The sequence below is a fragment of the Coenobita brevimanus genome, chromosome 86 (assembly GCF_032717465.1).
Source record: "Coenobita brevimanus isolate Jiangsu-jjx chromosome 86, ASM3271746v2, whole genome shotgun sequence".
NCBI lineage: Eukaryota > Metazoa > Arthropoda > Malacostraca > Decapoda > Coenobitidae > Coenobita > Coenobita brevimanus.
In genome coordinates, this window is record NC_137039.1 from 11,837,265 (window position 1) to 11,851,586 (window position 14,322).

The following is a 14,322-nucleotide window of genomic DNA, read 5'->3' on the forward strand; positions in this document are numbered from 1 at the left end:
GGGGATTTCAATGATTTAATAAGTACACTGGAGCTCCGGTATGTTATCACAAGTCATAAAGATTTGCCAACAGCATTGCTAAAAAACCAAGTGTGAACAGCTCTAACTCCAGAGGTGGATGGGCAAGCTGGTGATAGGGAGAGCTGGAGCTCCCGTTTCACCAATCTTCAGGACTTGATCCTGACCAACTCCTTTTGCTGATCATTTTCAGTGCATTCATTTTCACAGAGAGTAGGCCAGCATGCTCTCATAATACCTCTACCTTGAATTATATACACCACACTACACATGCATATCACACCTTCTATTCACGCTCTTTAGCAATGGCAGCTGCAATGTTACCATCAAATGAGGTGGTACCTCGGATTGCCACCACCGGCAGGGTAGGGCTGGCGGCACAGGGTCCTCCCGGTCGCCATCAAGCAACTGTGCCGGCAGCATCTCTTGCAATTTCCAATGATGCTCGTCAGCAGAGAAGTGAAAGTGCGGCCTTATTCTTCACCAACATATGCTGCCGTAGCACAAATTTATACTCAGTTCATTTTTTCCTTCAGCCCATTTCCCCTCTGGCCCTTTTCCTCACAGAACCACAAATCTCACCCTCTACTGATATATCCCCATTTCGTTTTCCCGGTTACCATCTCCTCACAAACTTCCGTAACAAGGGCGGCATCTGTTGCTATATCAAATCCCAATATGCAGTTGACATAATTATAAACTTCACTTCATCCAGTTTTGATTACTCATTGTATAAATTAATTTGTCAAAATATTACCAAATATATCTGTGTAGTATATCGCTCCCCCAATGCTTCTTTGGAAACCAGTGTAATTGATTCCATATCCACACAGTTGAGTAACTTTAACCTTGCCCTTAGCACCGAAATTAACATTTTGGGTGATTTTAACATACATAATGTTGAATGGTTATTGCATTCTGCCAGGACTGATGACGCTGGTCTAGAGTGCGAGCTGTTTGCAGAATCGTTTAATCTCACCCAGCTAGTAAAGCAACCAACCAGAATACCTGATAATCCTGACCATACTGCCCATCTCATGGTTATTCTTGACAAATAACCCAGATCAATACAGGATAGAGGTACTGTCACCATTTGGATCCTCTGACCACAATCTCATCAAAGCCTCATTTGATAACCCCCCCACACCTCTCCGTTCTGAACCTGTCAGGGTGACCCGATGGCACTTTGACAGGGCAAACTGGGATGGTTTTAGAAATTATCTTGCTGACATTCCATGGCAGTCTTTCTTCTCTAGTGATCCCAATTCTACCCAGTCCCAGATTTGCAACTTAAAACTAGCTGGTATGGATTTATTCATACCAAGTCAACAGTTCACTAAAAGATCGAACTCTCCAAAATGGTTTGATGGCAACTGTGCCAGAGCAACAGCCCAAAAGTCATTAGCATACAACTCTTACTTAAAATAAAAATTCTGAATCACTCTCTCAATTTAAAATTGCTAGAAATCATGCAAAAACTGTAATAAATCTAGCTATATCAAACTTTCGTCTAAAGTAAGCATCAAAACTACTTAACAACCCTAATGACAATAGAATATTCTGGTCAACTCTTAATTCTTTCAATAATAACTTTAACAAGTCATTATCCATTCCCCCACTAAAATCTTCAGATGGCAACATTACAAATGACCCACGTGCAAAAGCAGATATTTTTGCCTGTACATATTCTACCACAGACGATGCCAGCCAGAACCTCCCAGTACTAAAACTTGACTCTCCCAAAATTATTCCACTTAAAATACAGACAAGACACGTAAAATCCATCCTAGACAATTTACCTGCCAACAAAGCTCCAGGCCTAAATGGACTTCCGCCAATTGTTTTGAAAAATTGTTCCTCTGAACTTGACTCTGTTCTAGCTAAATTATTCAGACTATACATACGTACTTCTTCATTCCCTAATTCATGGAAAGAAGCCAATATCCACCCAATTCCGAAGAAAGGAAGGTCCTCTGACCCCTTTGATTACAGACCAATAGCAGTCACATCCTCTCTTGGTAAGGTATTTGAAACTTTATTTAATAAGCACATTGTTAAACATCTTGGATGCAACAACTTAACTAGTGTTAGACAATATGGTTTTCGCCACGAAAGATCCACCATTGACATACTCAATCTCCTAACTCATACCATCCATCAATCAGTTGACCTACATGGAGAAACTCATGCAGTAGCCCTTGATATTTCTAAAGCTTTTGACAGAGTATGGCACCTTTCCCCACTGTCCAGACTCCTTTGCTGTGGACTAACGTCTTTTGTTCCTTTGATCTCCTCATATCTCAGTGACAGGAAAATAAGAGTAAAAGTAGATGATGTATATTCCAATTTCCACTCAATTAACGCCGGCGTGCCACAGGGATCAGGTCTGGACCCAGCCCTGTTCCTGGTTCATATTAATGATCTCTTATCTGTCACCCACAATCCCATCCACTCATATGCAGATGACACTAACACTACATAGTTCATTCACACTCAGACATCCATTTACAAAGTCTAATATCTCTACCTCTCAACTCAGTATAGCCATCTCCATAAATCAAGACCTATCTACAATCAGTGAATGGGGACAAAACAACCTTGTCTCTTTTAATGCTAGTAAAACTAAATATGTACAATTAACTAATAGACAGATATTGCCAGATTCGTATATTACCCTCAATACTACTAATATTCCCATCTCCAAAAGTATTGAAGTTCTCAGCGTCTCACTTAACAGTGCCCTCAGCTGGACCTCTCATGTTAGATCACTTGCTAAAACCGCCTCAAAGAAACTTGGATTAATGTAGAGTCCGTAACTTCTTCACTGATGAGCAGTTAGCTGTAATTTATAAGAGTCATGTGCACTCTCAGCTTGAATATTGCTCACCCTTGTGGAATGGATGTGGAGACGTTGCATTAAAACAACTAGACAAAATTCAGAACAAGGCTGTTAGAATTACTAACAACCCTGCCATTACAAATAAACTACCTCCCCTACAAGTAAGAAGGAATGTTGCCTCCCTTGCATTATTTTACAGATATTTTTATGGTAAATGCTCAGACGAAGTTGTGTCCATGGTGCCTCCTCTCCATGCCTTCCCTCGTGCTACACGGGCATCTGGTAGTGCTCACGACTGGAATGTCACTCAGCTATATTGCAGAACTTCTGCCTATCAGAATTCTTTCATTCCCCGTACTGCATCTCTTTGGAACTCGCTTCCCCAGAGTTGTTTCCCTCCACACTTCAACCTACATCTGTTCAAGTCTAACTGTTACAGATATTTTATGAACAGAGAACACCAGTAATCTGGTGTATGGATTTTTTTTTTATTCATTTGTTTTTCCTTCCTCTGTTCTGTTATTAAAAAAAAAAAAATCTGGAGTAACAGACGAATGTTTAGCTTTCTAGGGGTGACTGCCCACCTCAGGCATGAATGGAAAGTGCAGGCAATAATGTTATCCTGTCGAAGATTTACAGGTAGTTGCACCTCAGAGAATATCCAATAATGTTATCCCTGTCGACGATTTACAGGTAGTTGCACCTCAGAGAATATCCTTGCCCACTTTGAAGATGTAGTTAAATTTTCAAAGATCACCAACAAAGTGTATAACGTGTATAATGTAATTACTGTACAGATAATGCGTCGAACATGATCAAAACTTTCTCCTTAGCTGGACCCAGTCCCCCAAACAAGAACATAATTTTCTACATGTAGACAGGTCTGGTGATAGTTCAGAGAATGACTCAGAATCAGATAGTGAATCTCTTAGATTTACAAAACTCATCAGATGATGTATTCGGTTTTCTTCCTAAACATGGCCCCTGTTTTTCACACACTCTGTAGCTTGTTCTAAAAGATGGAATGAGGGAAGGTGGATCACGACACATGGTTGTATCAAAGGTGTCTGGTCTAGGAGCGAATGTCAGAAAATCTTCTCAAGCAACAGATTTGCTAGAGAGAGTGGCCAGCCTTCTGACAGCAACACCAAGACAGTGGAATTTTGAAATTATTATGAGTAAGTCCTTACTGAAAATTTCCGAAGAAAAGTCGGACAAACTAAAGACTACTGTGTCTAAGCCTACTTATCACGATCAGTCTGTGCTTACTAAACTGGTAGCAGTCCTGGCACCTTTTGCTGGAGCAACAAATTTCACACAGTTTCAGAACATTGCCACATCTAACTACTGTATGCAGCGACTGGTCAAAAGATATCGCCTGGACCGTACAGGCATTATTTTAGCAACTGATTAAGTGCTCAGCTGCCTATCATTTACACCTAGTTAAAACTCACGTTTATGATGATGACTTTGGACTTCAGACTCATTTTTTGGACTTCATTCTAATGCAAATTTTATGAACGTTTTTGTAAGTATGGGCTAAAGTTCAAAGTTAATTGGTGCATTAATAATCCAGGTACAGTCAAAGACAAATGTTGTGTCGTGAAATTTGGTGATATATGCTGAATGACTATAGTTTTGGTGCAGTCTGCTTTGTTTCAGACAGTTGGCAGCACTAACTTGTGTTGCCATTTGCTCCAGGTGACCAGCTTGCAGACCCCAGCATATTTTTTGTAACTAAACGAAACTAATCCAAATATTAACTCTTTCTGACTTCAGTTTTTATTACGTATATATGAAGCATTGCTCATCTTCTCTTTTTTATTACCACGTCCGCAACGTTATGGTTCAATTAGCTAAATAAATGTTCGGAAGTCATTCTCCACCTTTGTTAACTGTAAGTAGATAATTAAGTTGATAATAATGACTTGGGACTGACATTATTTAACAGTGTTGTAAAACATAATTGACTATAGTATTCAACACATGAGAACAGTTAGTGTCTTATGATAATCGATTTTTTTTGTTTTTTTAGAATGGTTGGCGAACTGATTCCCACAGACAAGTTTGAACACATAGACCAGATGACCGAAGTGTACTCACAACTGTTCGTGTGCTTCATTGTAGGTGCAGTTCGTTTCTTACTGCGTAAGCACTGCTTGTAGGTGTTGCTTCTTTCGTTGTGATTATTTCCTGGTCCTATAGAGGTGTGGTAAAACGAGCATGACCTGAACGATGACGGTTCTCCGTAGTCCCTTCCTCTCGAATTCACCTAATCCACCTTTCTGTGGTTATGCTTTTACCAAATGTATTAGTTCTCTGTTCAGGATTCGCTTCCTATAAATAAAGGGAGATCATGCCACCCTCAACTCCCTAATAGGTGGATGCATGTTGCCTCTTCTTTCCATATCAAAGTATAGTAGGTCTGCCTGACGTTTTGTGTTAAGGTGGTCATCGCATAACAGCATTTCGTCTCTCATACGAAATTTGGACTCAGTAAGTCCCGCGAGTCGATGTTAAGTCTTCGGAATGTCCTGGGTTCATTTATACCGCCATCCCATCGGCAGCAGATAAGAAACTTGCATAAGTCAGGCTATTGAACCACGAATATGTAACTGTGGTAGAGCTGTCATAATTTTTCAAGTGTTGCATATAACCTTCGGACAAAGCTGCGATACGACTGTTGCCTTTGACTGTACATATGACTTTACTTGCAGGTGGTCAACGCATGATTTTGAAAAGCTACAACAAAATACTACATCTAACCCTGTAAATCAGGAGTGGGGAGCCTTTCTCCTATTAAGGGCCAATAGGATGTTTTTAACATCATTTGCGGGCCATACAAAATTATCAACTTAAAATCAACTGTAGCCCAGTACATTATATATATATATATATATATATATATATATATATATACAGGGTGTAATGCGATGTATGACAAAATACACCAATGATCTATCATGCAATATTGAGCATATTTTGTTCTATAACATATACTCTCTGCTACCCTAGTTCAGTACCCAGCTTTCGGCTGTTTATGTATAAAAGTTTCGTGGCTTGCATGTGCCATTGGGTGAGAGCTTCGCAGGATGACGGGAGACGAGTATTATTAGCTTATACTGTACTGTACATAAAAATCTCATATCCTATCAGTACAAACGAGTATTAAGAAGAAACTTTACATAGTCTATTGATTCTTTAACATCGTCATGCATTCCTGCAATTCTTTTACAGAAATCGACTGTAAATTAAGGATTAAATTCAAATTTTATGGCTTGCAAGGGAGTAGGGAGGGAGGAGAGGGGCTCGTCTCCTGTCATCCTGCGAAGCTCTCACCCAATGGCACATGCAAGCCACGAAACTTTTATACGTAAACAGCCGAATGCTGGGTACTGAACTGGGGTAGCAGAGAGTATATGTTATAGAACAAAATATACTCAAAATTGCATGATAGATCATTGGTGTAAGTTTTTGTCATACATTGCGTTACACCCTGTATATATATACTGTATCTTCGTTCATGGGTTTATGAAATCTTATTTATGAATTGCCTCACGGGCCAGATCAAATGGTCTTGTGGGCCTTATACGGCCCAGAGGCCGGACGTTCCCCACCCCTGCTGTAAATTCACAAAAAGAAAGAGATCCACTTTTCCCCATCCCCAAGTAAAAGAGTAAACTGTATAGCTTTATGGCAACACCTACTCAGCCAGTTTTGCCCACTTTATCACCTATGGAAGCATCACTGAAAAACTACATAGAGAGCCCCTGCACCTCGGAAGACAGCAACCCACTGCAGTTTAGGATGCAGTAACGCAGTTGCAGTCCCGTAACTCGCTATGGACGGGGGAAAAGGAAGCGGCGTCGGATGTTGGTATGTACAGTATTAAACACTTTCGGGGACCTTACAGGAGCCGGAGTTATGATTGCCGTTAAGGGTGGGCCCAACCACCTTTATGTCCCCCATATCTTTCAGCCACCAGGAAATAAACCGAATTAAGCATTCTTTCTTATGTACGCGAATTATTTCACTATACTGGGTAGTTTATAGAGGTGCTGTACAACAATATATAGTGCGGTGTATTGTACAGTACTATAGTGTGTATTGTACAGTACTATAGTGTGTATTGTACAGTACTATAGTGCTTAAGAGTGGTTTCAGTAGTAGTGTACGTTGGTCTTCTACTGTATCATGTATACATTAGTATTGTACAGTATTTTAGGGTACATTAGTGTTGTGTAGTACTATTGCATACATTAGTGTTTTACAGGGTTAAAGTATGCTTTCTACGAAATAATGGTGTGATTTAACCCACCCCATGCCAGTGCCTTTTTAAAACGGTCTGACGTAATTGCGTGCTTAGTGCCAGTGCCATTTTAAAAAGGTCTAAAATAAAAAACTTCACTGTGACTGCATTTTTCAAGATTCGTGGGTAAAAATTGGCAGGCTTGTAAGGTAACTGCTCCTCTACCATCCCTCAGGCTGTCAAGGCCATACACTCACTCGCTTCCCCCCTCACACTTGCTCTGCCTCACTCTGACTGTGTGCCTCACCCAGTACTGTACATAGTGAAGGCATTTTGTAAATATTTTCATGTAAGTGTAAGTTGTAAATATTTTCTTGTAAGTGTAAGGACTATATAGTGAAGTGAAGTTGTAAATACCTTCTTGTAAGTGCCAGGACTGCACATAATGAAGTCATGTTGTAAGATAATGCATTCAAGTAAGAGTAAGATAATGCATTCACAGTGAGAAAGACACGCAAATTGTGATAGATGCTGAAGTAATAAATAATCAGAAAAGTGTACTGAATATTGCTATACCTTCCCAGCATAAGTACCTGAGTATACCCTACATAGAAAACGGCTTTCTCTCACGTATGTAGTGAGCGTGAGAGTGCGGCTATACCTGTATATGAGTATGTCGGACTGAATAAAACCCATTTCTGAGCCTCGGTGATCATTTTAACAGTGAAATTCGTTGTTTCCACATCAAAATCTATCATTTTAGCCCCCCCAAAAAAGGTCGAAAAATGGCCGGCACTGGGGTGACCCATAGGGCTAAAAACAGCTGGCACGTGGCGGGTTAATGCTGTAGTCGACAGTAGTATACAGAAATTTTAGTGTGTAATACAATAAGGTGTAGTGTTGTACAGTATTACAATGTGTCATGCTGTACAGTAGTGTATACTGTCAAGACGAAATCTCTTGGGAGAATAGCCTAATATGTCAAGCCCCTAAGATAAAAGTCCCTTTTTAAGGTACTTTTTCAAGATAGGTTAATATAAGATGAAAGTTAGGTTAGGTTAGTTTAAGTTTAGGTTACATATATTAGACAAATTTTTGTTAGGTTAGGTTTGTTTATTTTTGAACTGGGTTTTAGTAAGGTTAGCTTTGTGAAACTTTGGTTAGGCTATTCTAGGTTGGGTTAGTGCTGGGTGAGATTAGTTAAAGAATTAGGCTTGGTTAGGTTAAGCTTTGGTTACTCTTAGATTAGATTGGATTATTTTAAATGAGTTATTTAGATTATGATTATTTTCGGGATGGGGTAGGTTAAAGTTAACGTAATTGGTGATGTTAGACCAACTTTACTTTAGGGTAAAATTCAGTACGTTTATGTTAGGGGAAGGGGACAGGGGGAATGTGGATATTCCAAGGGGGGAATAAGTAGACAAAGCCAAAACGGTCATAAAGCCTTTTGTGTGCTGGTTTTAGGTTTGCTGGTTTTTGGCTGTTAATTTATACTTTTTAAGAGTAATGAAAAAATTTGGGTCCTCAAATAATTGTCTATCTATCTATCTATTGCCAGGCGCCATAATCAGTAATGGGTGGCCATTTGACTTTGAGTTATTTGTTTTACGGGGAGGGGCACTAACCCTCTACCAACCCACTTGTTGACACGTAGGGAGCACGTATGGTTTGGTTATATGGTTACCACCCAGAGTTGAAATGGTTTCGTGGCTTACAGGAAACCATTTGGCTTGTCACTCAATGTAAAGCCACCTGTAAAGGAGAGAAAAGCAGTAAGAAGTGACAGGAAAAATGGGAGAAATAGGAAGAGAGTAGGGCAGGCACAGAAAAAGAATGATAAAGGCTAAGGAAGAAGTAGGCAGCACGACATCAAGTGAGTGGATGATGGTCGCCACCACCTACCAGTAAATAATTGTCATGCCACATAAAAGCACAAAATCTTCAAAATATACCCAGAACATACCAAAAATTTCCACAAGACCATAACCTTCCATGCCATTGAGTTTTAGAATTAACTCTAGAGTATTTATTTATTTAAAATAACTCTCAAGGGGGGTTCCACCCCCCTAGGGAGCTAGAGAGGAATCATCCAGTATTTTCTGGCAAAAGTTGGGAATGATCAAGAATAGTCTGCGAGTCTCTGGCAAAGTTTAAGGTTTGATAAGATACTGTAAATTTAGTTTGTTAAGTCAGGTTAAGATAAGCTTGTTCTGGAAGCATAGGCTAGCTTGCTCAGTTTGGTTGTTATGTGTGCTGAGCTAAGTTATATTAGGTTAGGTAATTTAGTTAGGTAAGGTTAGGTTGTTCAAGTAAGGTTAGGTTTAGTTAAGGTTAGGTTTGATTAAGGTTTATTTTAGGTTAGATAATTTAATTAGGTAGGGTTAGGTTGTTCGATTAAGGTTTGGTTCGATTAACGTTTGTCAGGTTAGATAATTTAGTTAGGTAAGGTTAGGTTATTCAATTAAGGTTAGGTTCGGTTAAGGTCAGGTTCTTTTAAGGTTAGGTTAACTTAGCTTAGCCTTGGTTGTTCAGTTACCTTAGGCCAGGTTATTTTAGGTTGTTAGGTCAGGGTAAGCCATTGTTAAACAAGTATAGGAAATAATACAGAAATTTATTTTCCTTGCTGGAACTTTTATCCCAGGGGCTTGTGTACTAGGGGCCTTTTTTCTACATATACTGTCACGTACAATACTGTACAGTGTAGTGTCAGTTTAGTTATGTACAACATACATTAGTGTTGCAGTAGTGTGGTATAACTGTAATGTTAAGTATATGAGAAATTCAGTCTACAATATACTAAAAGTATTGTATAATTCTATAGTAATGGTAATGTACAGTTCTACCGCACAACATGCAGCAATAGTTGTGCTGGTAATAGTGTGAGCAATATTTTCTGCTCACTCTGCACTTCCCAAACTGATAAACATTTTCATTCAAATGTGAGAGTGCCTGTCCCTTGTTTTGCCTTAGTTCTCGTCACCTGACAGAGGCAGTGTCTCCAAACAAGATGATTGGCTGACGCTGCTAGGCAGACAAGCATCCTGCGTTGTGATTGGCCAAAGAGATCACCAGCTGAGCGGGAAAAAATTCCCCCAAACACTGCGAATTCTTCCCCGCCCTTAGCCTTACGGTCACTGTACGATGGTGGGAGAAATGTTAGTGCATGGCAAAACACCGACCATCGTAAGGGGACCGTAGCGGCAGCGGCTATACGGTAACCTTACGGGGACGCGTTAGTGCATCCGGCCTCTGGATAGCTCATGAGACTGATTAACTCATATTTATCAGGACTAGTCAAGCTGCACTGTGTTCCTGCCTCCATTGCTCCAGTGACGTCACATTTTGTACTAGAGGGATGATATGCAGAAATGAACATTGTAGGCTCAGCGATAAAGCATTTATGATGTTCTATCAATCGCCAGACGCCTTAATCCCGCAAGGGGAGGCCACAAACAAATCTCCTCCCTGTCGCCCTGTCCTCCTCCATTTCGCTACTCTCCCCCTAGCTTTCACCTCCTTCTCTCATATACCTCTCCACTCCATCCCTCCATCTCATCCTCGGTCTCCCTCTCCCCCCCCACCTCACTCACATATGTTAATATTCATTAAGTATAATGGACATTTGTCGGAGGTATAATCAGCCAAAAAAGTCGTGTCATCGTTCCGAACCCCGCAAATTTTCGAAGAGATAAGTCGAAGCAGCAGGGATAGTTTCACAAGTCTGGCAACTGTGTCAGACCAGACGGTGGTGGGGGTGAGTGGTTTGGGGTGCCATGTATTACTGTCGGGTGGAAATTGTTGGGAATAACATACTGGGTAATAGGGTTATAGTCAACTTTTATCACTTATGTCACTAAATGTCTACATATCCATCATCATGAGTTTACATGTAATCAGAATATACTGCAGTTTCATATGCATGGGTTGTCATGTTTAATTCATCATTGATATTTAGAATACTACAGAGGACGGAATAACGGTGGAATACGTTTCGTAACGAGTGTTTGGAATTTAATGAAACGTCACAATTTTGATAATATAAAACAACGCTTGTTAGGGATAATTAGACTCTCCCCTCTATTGGTCGTCCAGTATAGATAACTGAGTGACATTGAAGATATGACTACTTGTTGGTGGGTGTATATCTTGGTTTCATCACCTTGCGTAACACCTGTGGCTGGGTTTCCCCATAATGTAGATATAAATAAGACTAGATGCCGCATCGCCCATTCTTCAGTACAGCAGCGGTGCGTCTGTGCGGCCGTCATCTTGGAGCGGTCAAGCATGTAATAGTGGGGCTTGCTTTAGAGTGAAGTCAGACTATGAAAATGAATGTTGTTGTGGAGGAGGTGGTGATGGTGGTTATTCTTGTGGTAGTGGTGATTGTGGTTATTGCTGTGGTGGTGGTGACGGTGGTTTTTGTTGTGGTAGTGGTGATGGTGGTTTTTGTTGTAGTGGTGGTGATGGTGGTTTTGTTGTAGTGGTGGTGATGGTTGTTTTGTTGTGGTGGTGGTGATGGTGGTTTTGTTGTGGTGGTGGTGATGGTGGTTTTGTTGTGGTAGTGGTGATGGTGGTTTTGTTGTAGTGGTGGTGATGGTTGTTTTGTTGTGGTGGTGGTGATGGTGGTTTTGTTGTGGTGGTGGTGATGGTGGTTTTGTTGTGGTGGTGGTGATGGTTGTTTTGTTGTGGTAGTGGTGATGGTGGTTTTGTTGTGGTGGTGGTGATGGTGGTTTTGTTGTGGTGGTGGTGATGGTTGTTTTGTTGTAGTGGTGGTGATGGTTGTTTTGTTGTGGTGGTGGTGATGGTGGTTTTGTTGTGGTAGTGGTGATGGTGGTTTTGTTGTGGTAGTGGTGATGGTGGTTTTGTTGTGGTAGTGGTGATGGTGGTTTTGTTGTGGTAGTGGTGATGGTGGTTTTGTTGTGGTAGTGGTGATGGTGGTTTTGTTGTGGTAGTGGTGATGGTGATTTTTGTTGTAGTGGTGGTGATGGTTGTTTTGTTGTGGTGGTGGTGATGGTGATTTTTGTTGTGGTGGTGGTGATGGTGGTTTTGTTGTGGTGGTGGTGATGGTGATTTTTGTTGTGGTGGTGGTGATGGTGGTTTTGTTGTGGTGGTGGTGATGGTGATTTTTCTTGTGGTGGTGGCGGTTGTTGTTGTTGTGGTGGTGGTGGTGGTGATGGTGGTATTTGTCGTTGTGGTGCTGATAGTGATGGTGGTTTTTGGTGTTGTTGTGGTGGTGGTGATGATGGTGGTTTTTGGTGTGATGGTGGTGGTGGTGGTGGTGGTCGTTGTTGTTGTTGTGGTGGTAGTGGTGGTTATTTTGTTGGTAGTGGTGGTTGTTGTGTTGATGGTGATTGTTGTGGTGGCTGTTGTTGTTGTGATGATGGTTATAATGGTGGCTGTTGTGGTGGTGGTTGTTGTGGTGGTTATTGTGATGGTAGTGGTTGATGTGATGGTGGTGGTTGTTATTGTGATGGTTGTTGTTGTCGTGGTAATTGTTGTTGTCGTGGTTGTGGTTGTTGTTGCTGTTGTGGTGGTTGTGATGGTGGTGGTGGTGGCTGTGGTGGTGGTGGTTGTGGTGGTAGATGTGGTGGTGGTGATTGTGGTGGTGGTGGTGGTGGTGGTTGTTATTGTCGCGGTGGTGATGGTGGTTGTTTTTGTGGATGTTGTTGTTGTTGTGGTGGTGGTGGTTATGGTCGTTGTGGTTGTTGCTGTTGTTGTTGTGGTGATGGTGGTGGATGTTATGGTGGTGTTGGTGGTGGTGGTGGTGGTTTTTGTTATGGTGGTGGTGGTGGTGGATTTTATGGTGGTGGTGTTTGCTGTTGTTGTTGTGGTAGTGGTTGTTGTTGTGGTGGTAGTGGTTGTTGTTATGGTGGTGGTGGTGGTTGTTGTAATGGTTGTTGTTGTTGTTGTTGTTGTTATGGTGGTGGTGGTTGTTGTTATGGTGGTGGTTGTTGTTGTTATTATGGTGGTGGTGGTGGTGGTGGTTGTTATGGTGGTTGCTGTTGTTGTTGTGGTGGTGGTGGTGGTTGTTATGTTGTTGTTGTTGTTGTTGTTGTGGTGGTGGTGGTGGTGGTGTTGTGGTGGTGGTGGTTGTTGTTGTTGTGGTGGTGGTGGTTGTTGTTTCTGTTGCTGTGGTGGTGGTGGTTGTTGTTGCTGTGGTGGTGGTGGTGGTGTTGGTGGTGGTGGTGGTTGTTGTGGTGGTGGTGGTTGTTGTTGTTGTTGTAGTTGTTGTTGTTGTTGTTGTGGTGGTGGTGGTGGTGGTTGTGGTAGTGGTGGTGGTGGTGTTGTGCTGGTGGTGGTGGTTGTTGTTGTTGTGGTGGTGGTGGTGATGCTTGTTGTTGTGGTGATTGTTGTGGCGGTGGTTGTTATGGTTGTGGTTGTTATGGTGGTAGTGGCTGTTGTGTTGAGGTTGTTGCAGTTGTGGTTGTTGTTGTAGTTGAGGTCGTTGTGGTGGTGGTTGTTCCTATGGTGGTGGTGGTTGTGATGGTGGTGGTGGTGGTGGTGGTTGCTGTTGTGGTGGTGGTTGTTGTGGTGGTGATTATTCTTGTGATGGTGGTGCTTCAGGGGGTAGTGATTGTGGTGATGGTGGTGATTATTCTTGTGATGGTTAAGGTTGTTGTGGTGGTGGTTGTTATGGTGGTGGCTGTTGTTGTGGTGGTAATGGTTGTGGTTCCTGTTGTGGTTCCTGGTTCATCTGAAACGTGAACTCGGTGGACTGCGGGTTTAAATTTCCCTTCTGGAACCCACCATCCTCCTTTCGGGGGATAGGGAAGCAGCTGAAAGACTTTTGCATAATCAGAGACTTGAGCCGTTCATGCTATCGGTGTCATTATAGATATATTCCGACGCTTTCTACACCCAAAAGCAGCACAGTGTTGCTGCATTGCTAGGTAAATGGTGGTCAGCTTGGACCATCGTCAGGAACATGACATCGTCTGCCTCGACCGTTGCAAGATGGCGGTCTGGCAGACGCGTCTAGTGTCCTGCGGCATCTGGGTTTATTTATATCTATGGGTTTCCCTCACACCTTTACCAAAACACTAACCACCTGTGGAATGCTTTTCTCGTTATTTCTGTGAAGGCACCGCATACCTCTGCCACACCACACATGGTATATATACAGTATATCTTGCCATGTTCAGAAGGTAAACATACAGTAAAAACACAGCTTTCTGTCCTTTTATTCCGATGTCATATGGCTAGTTGATACCCG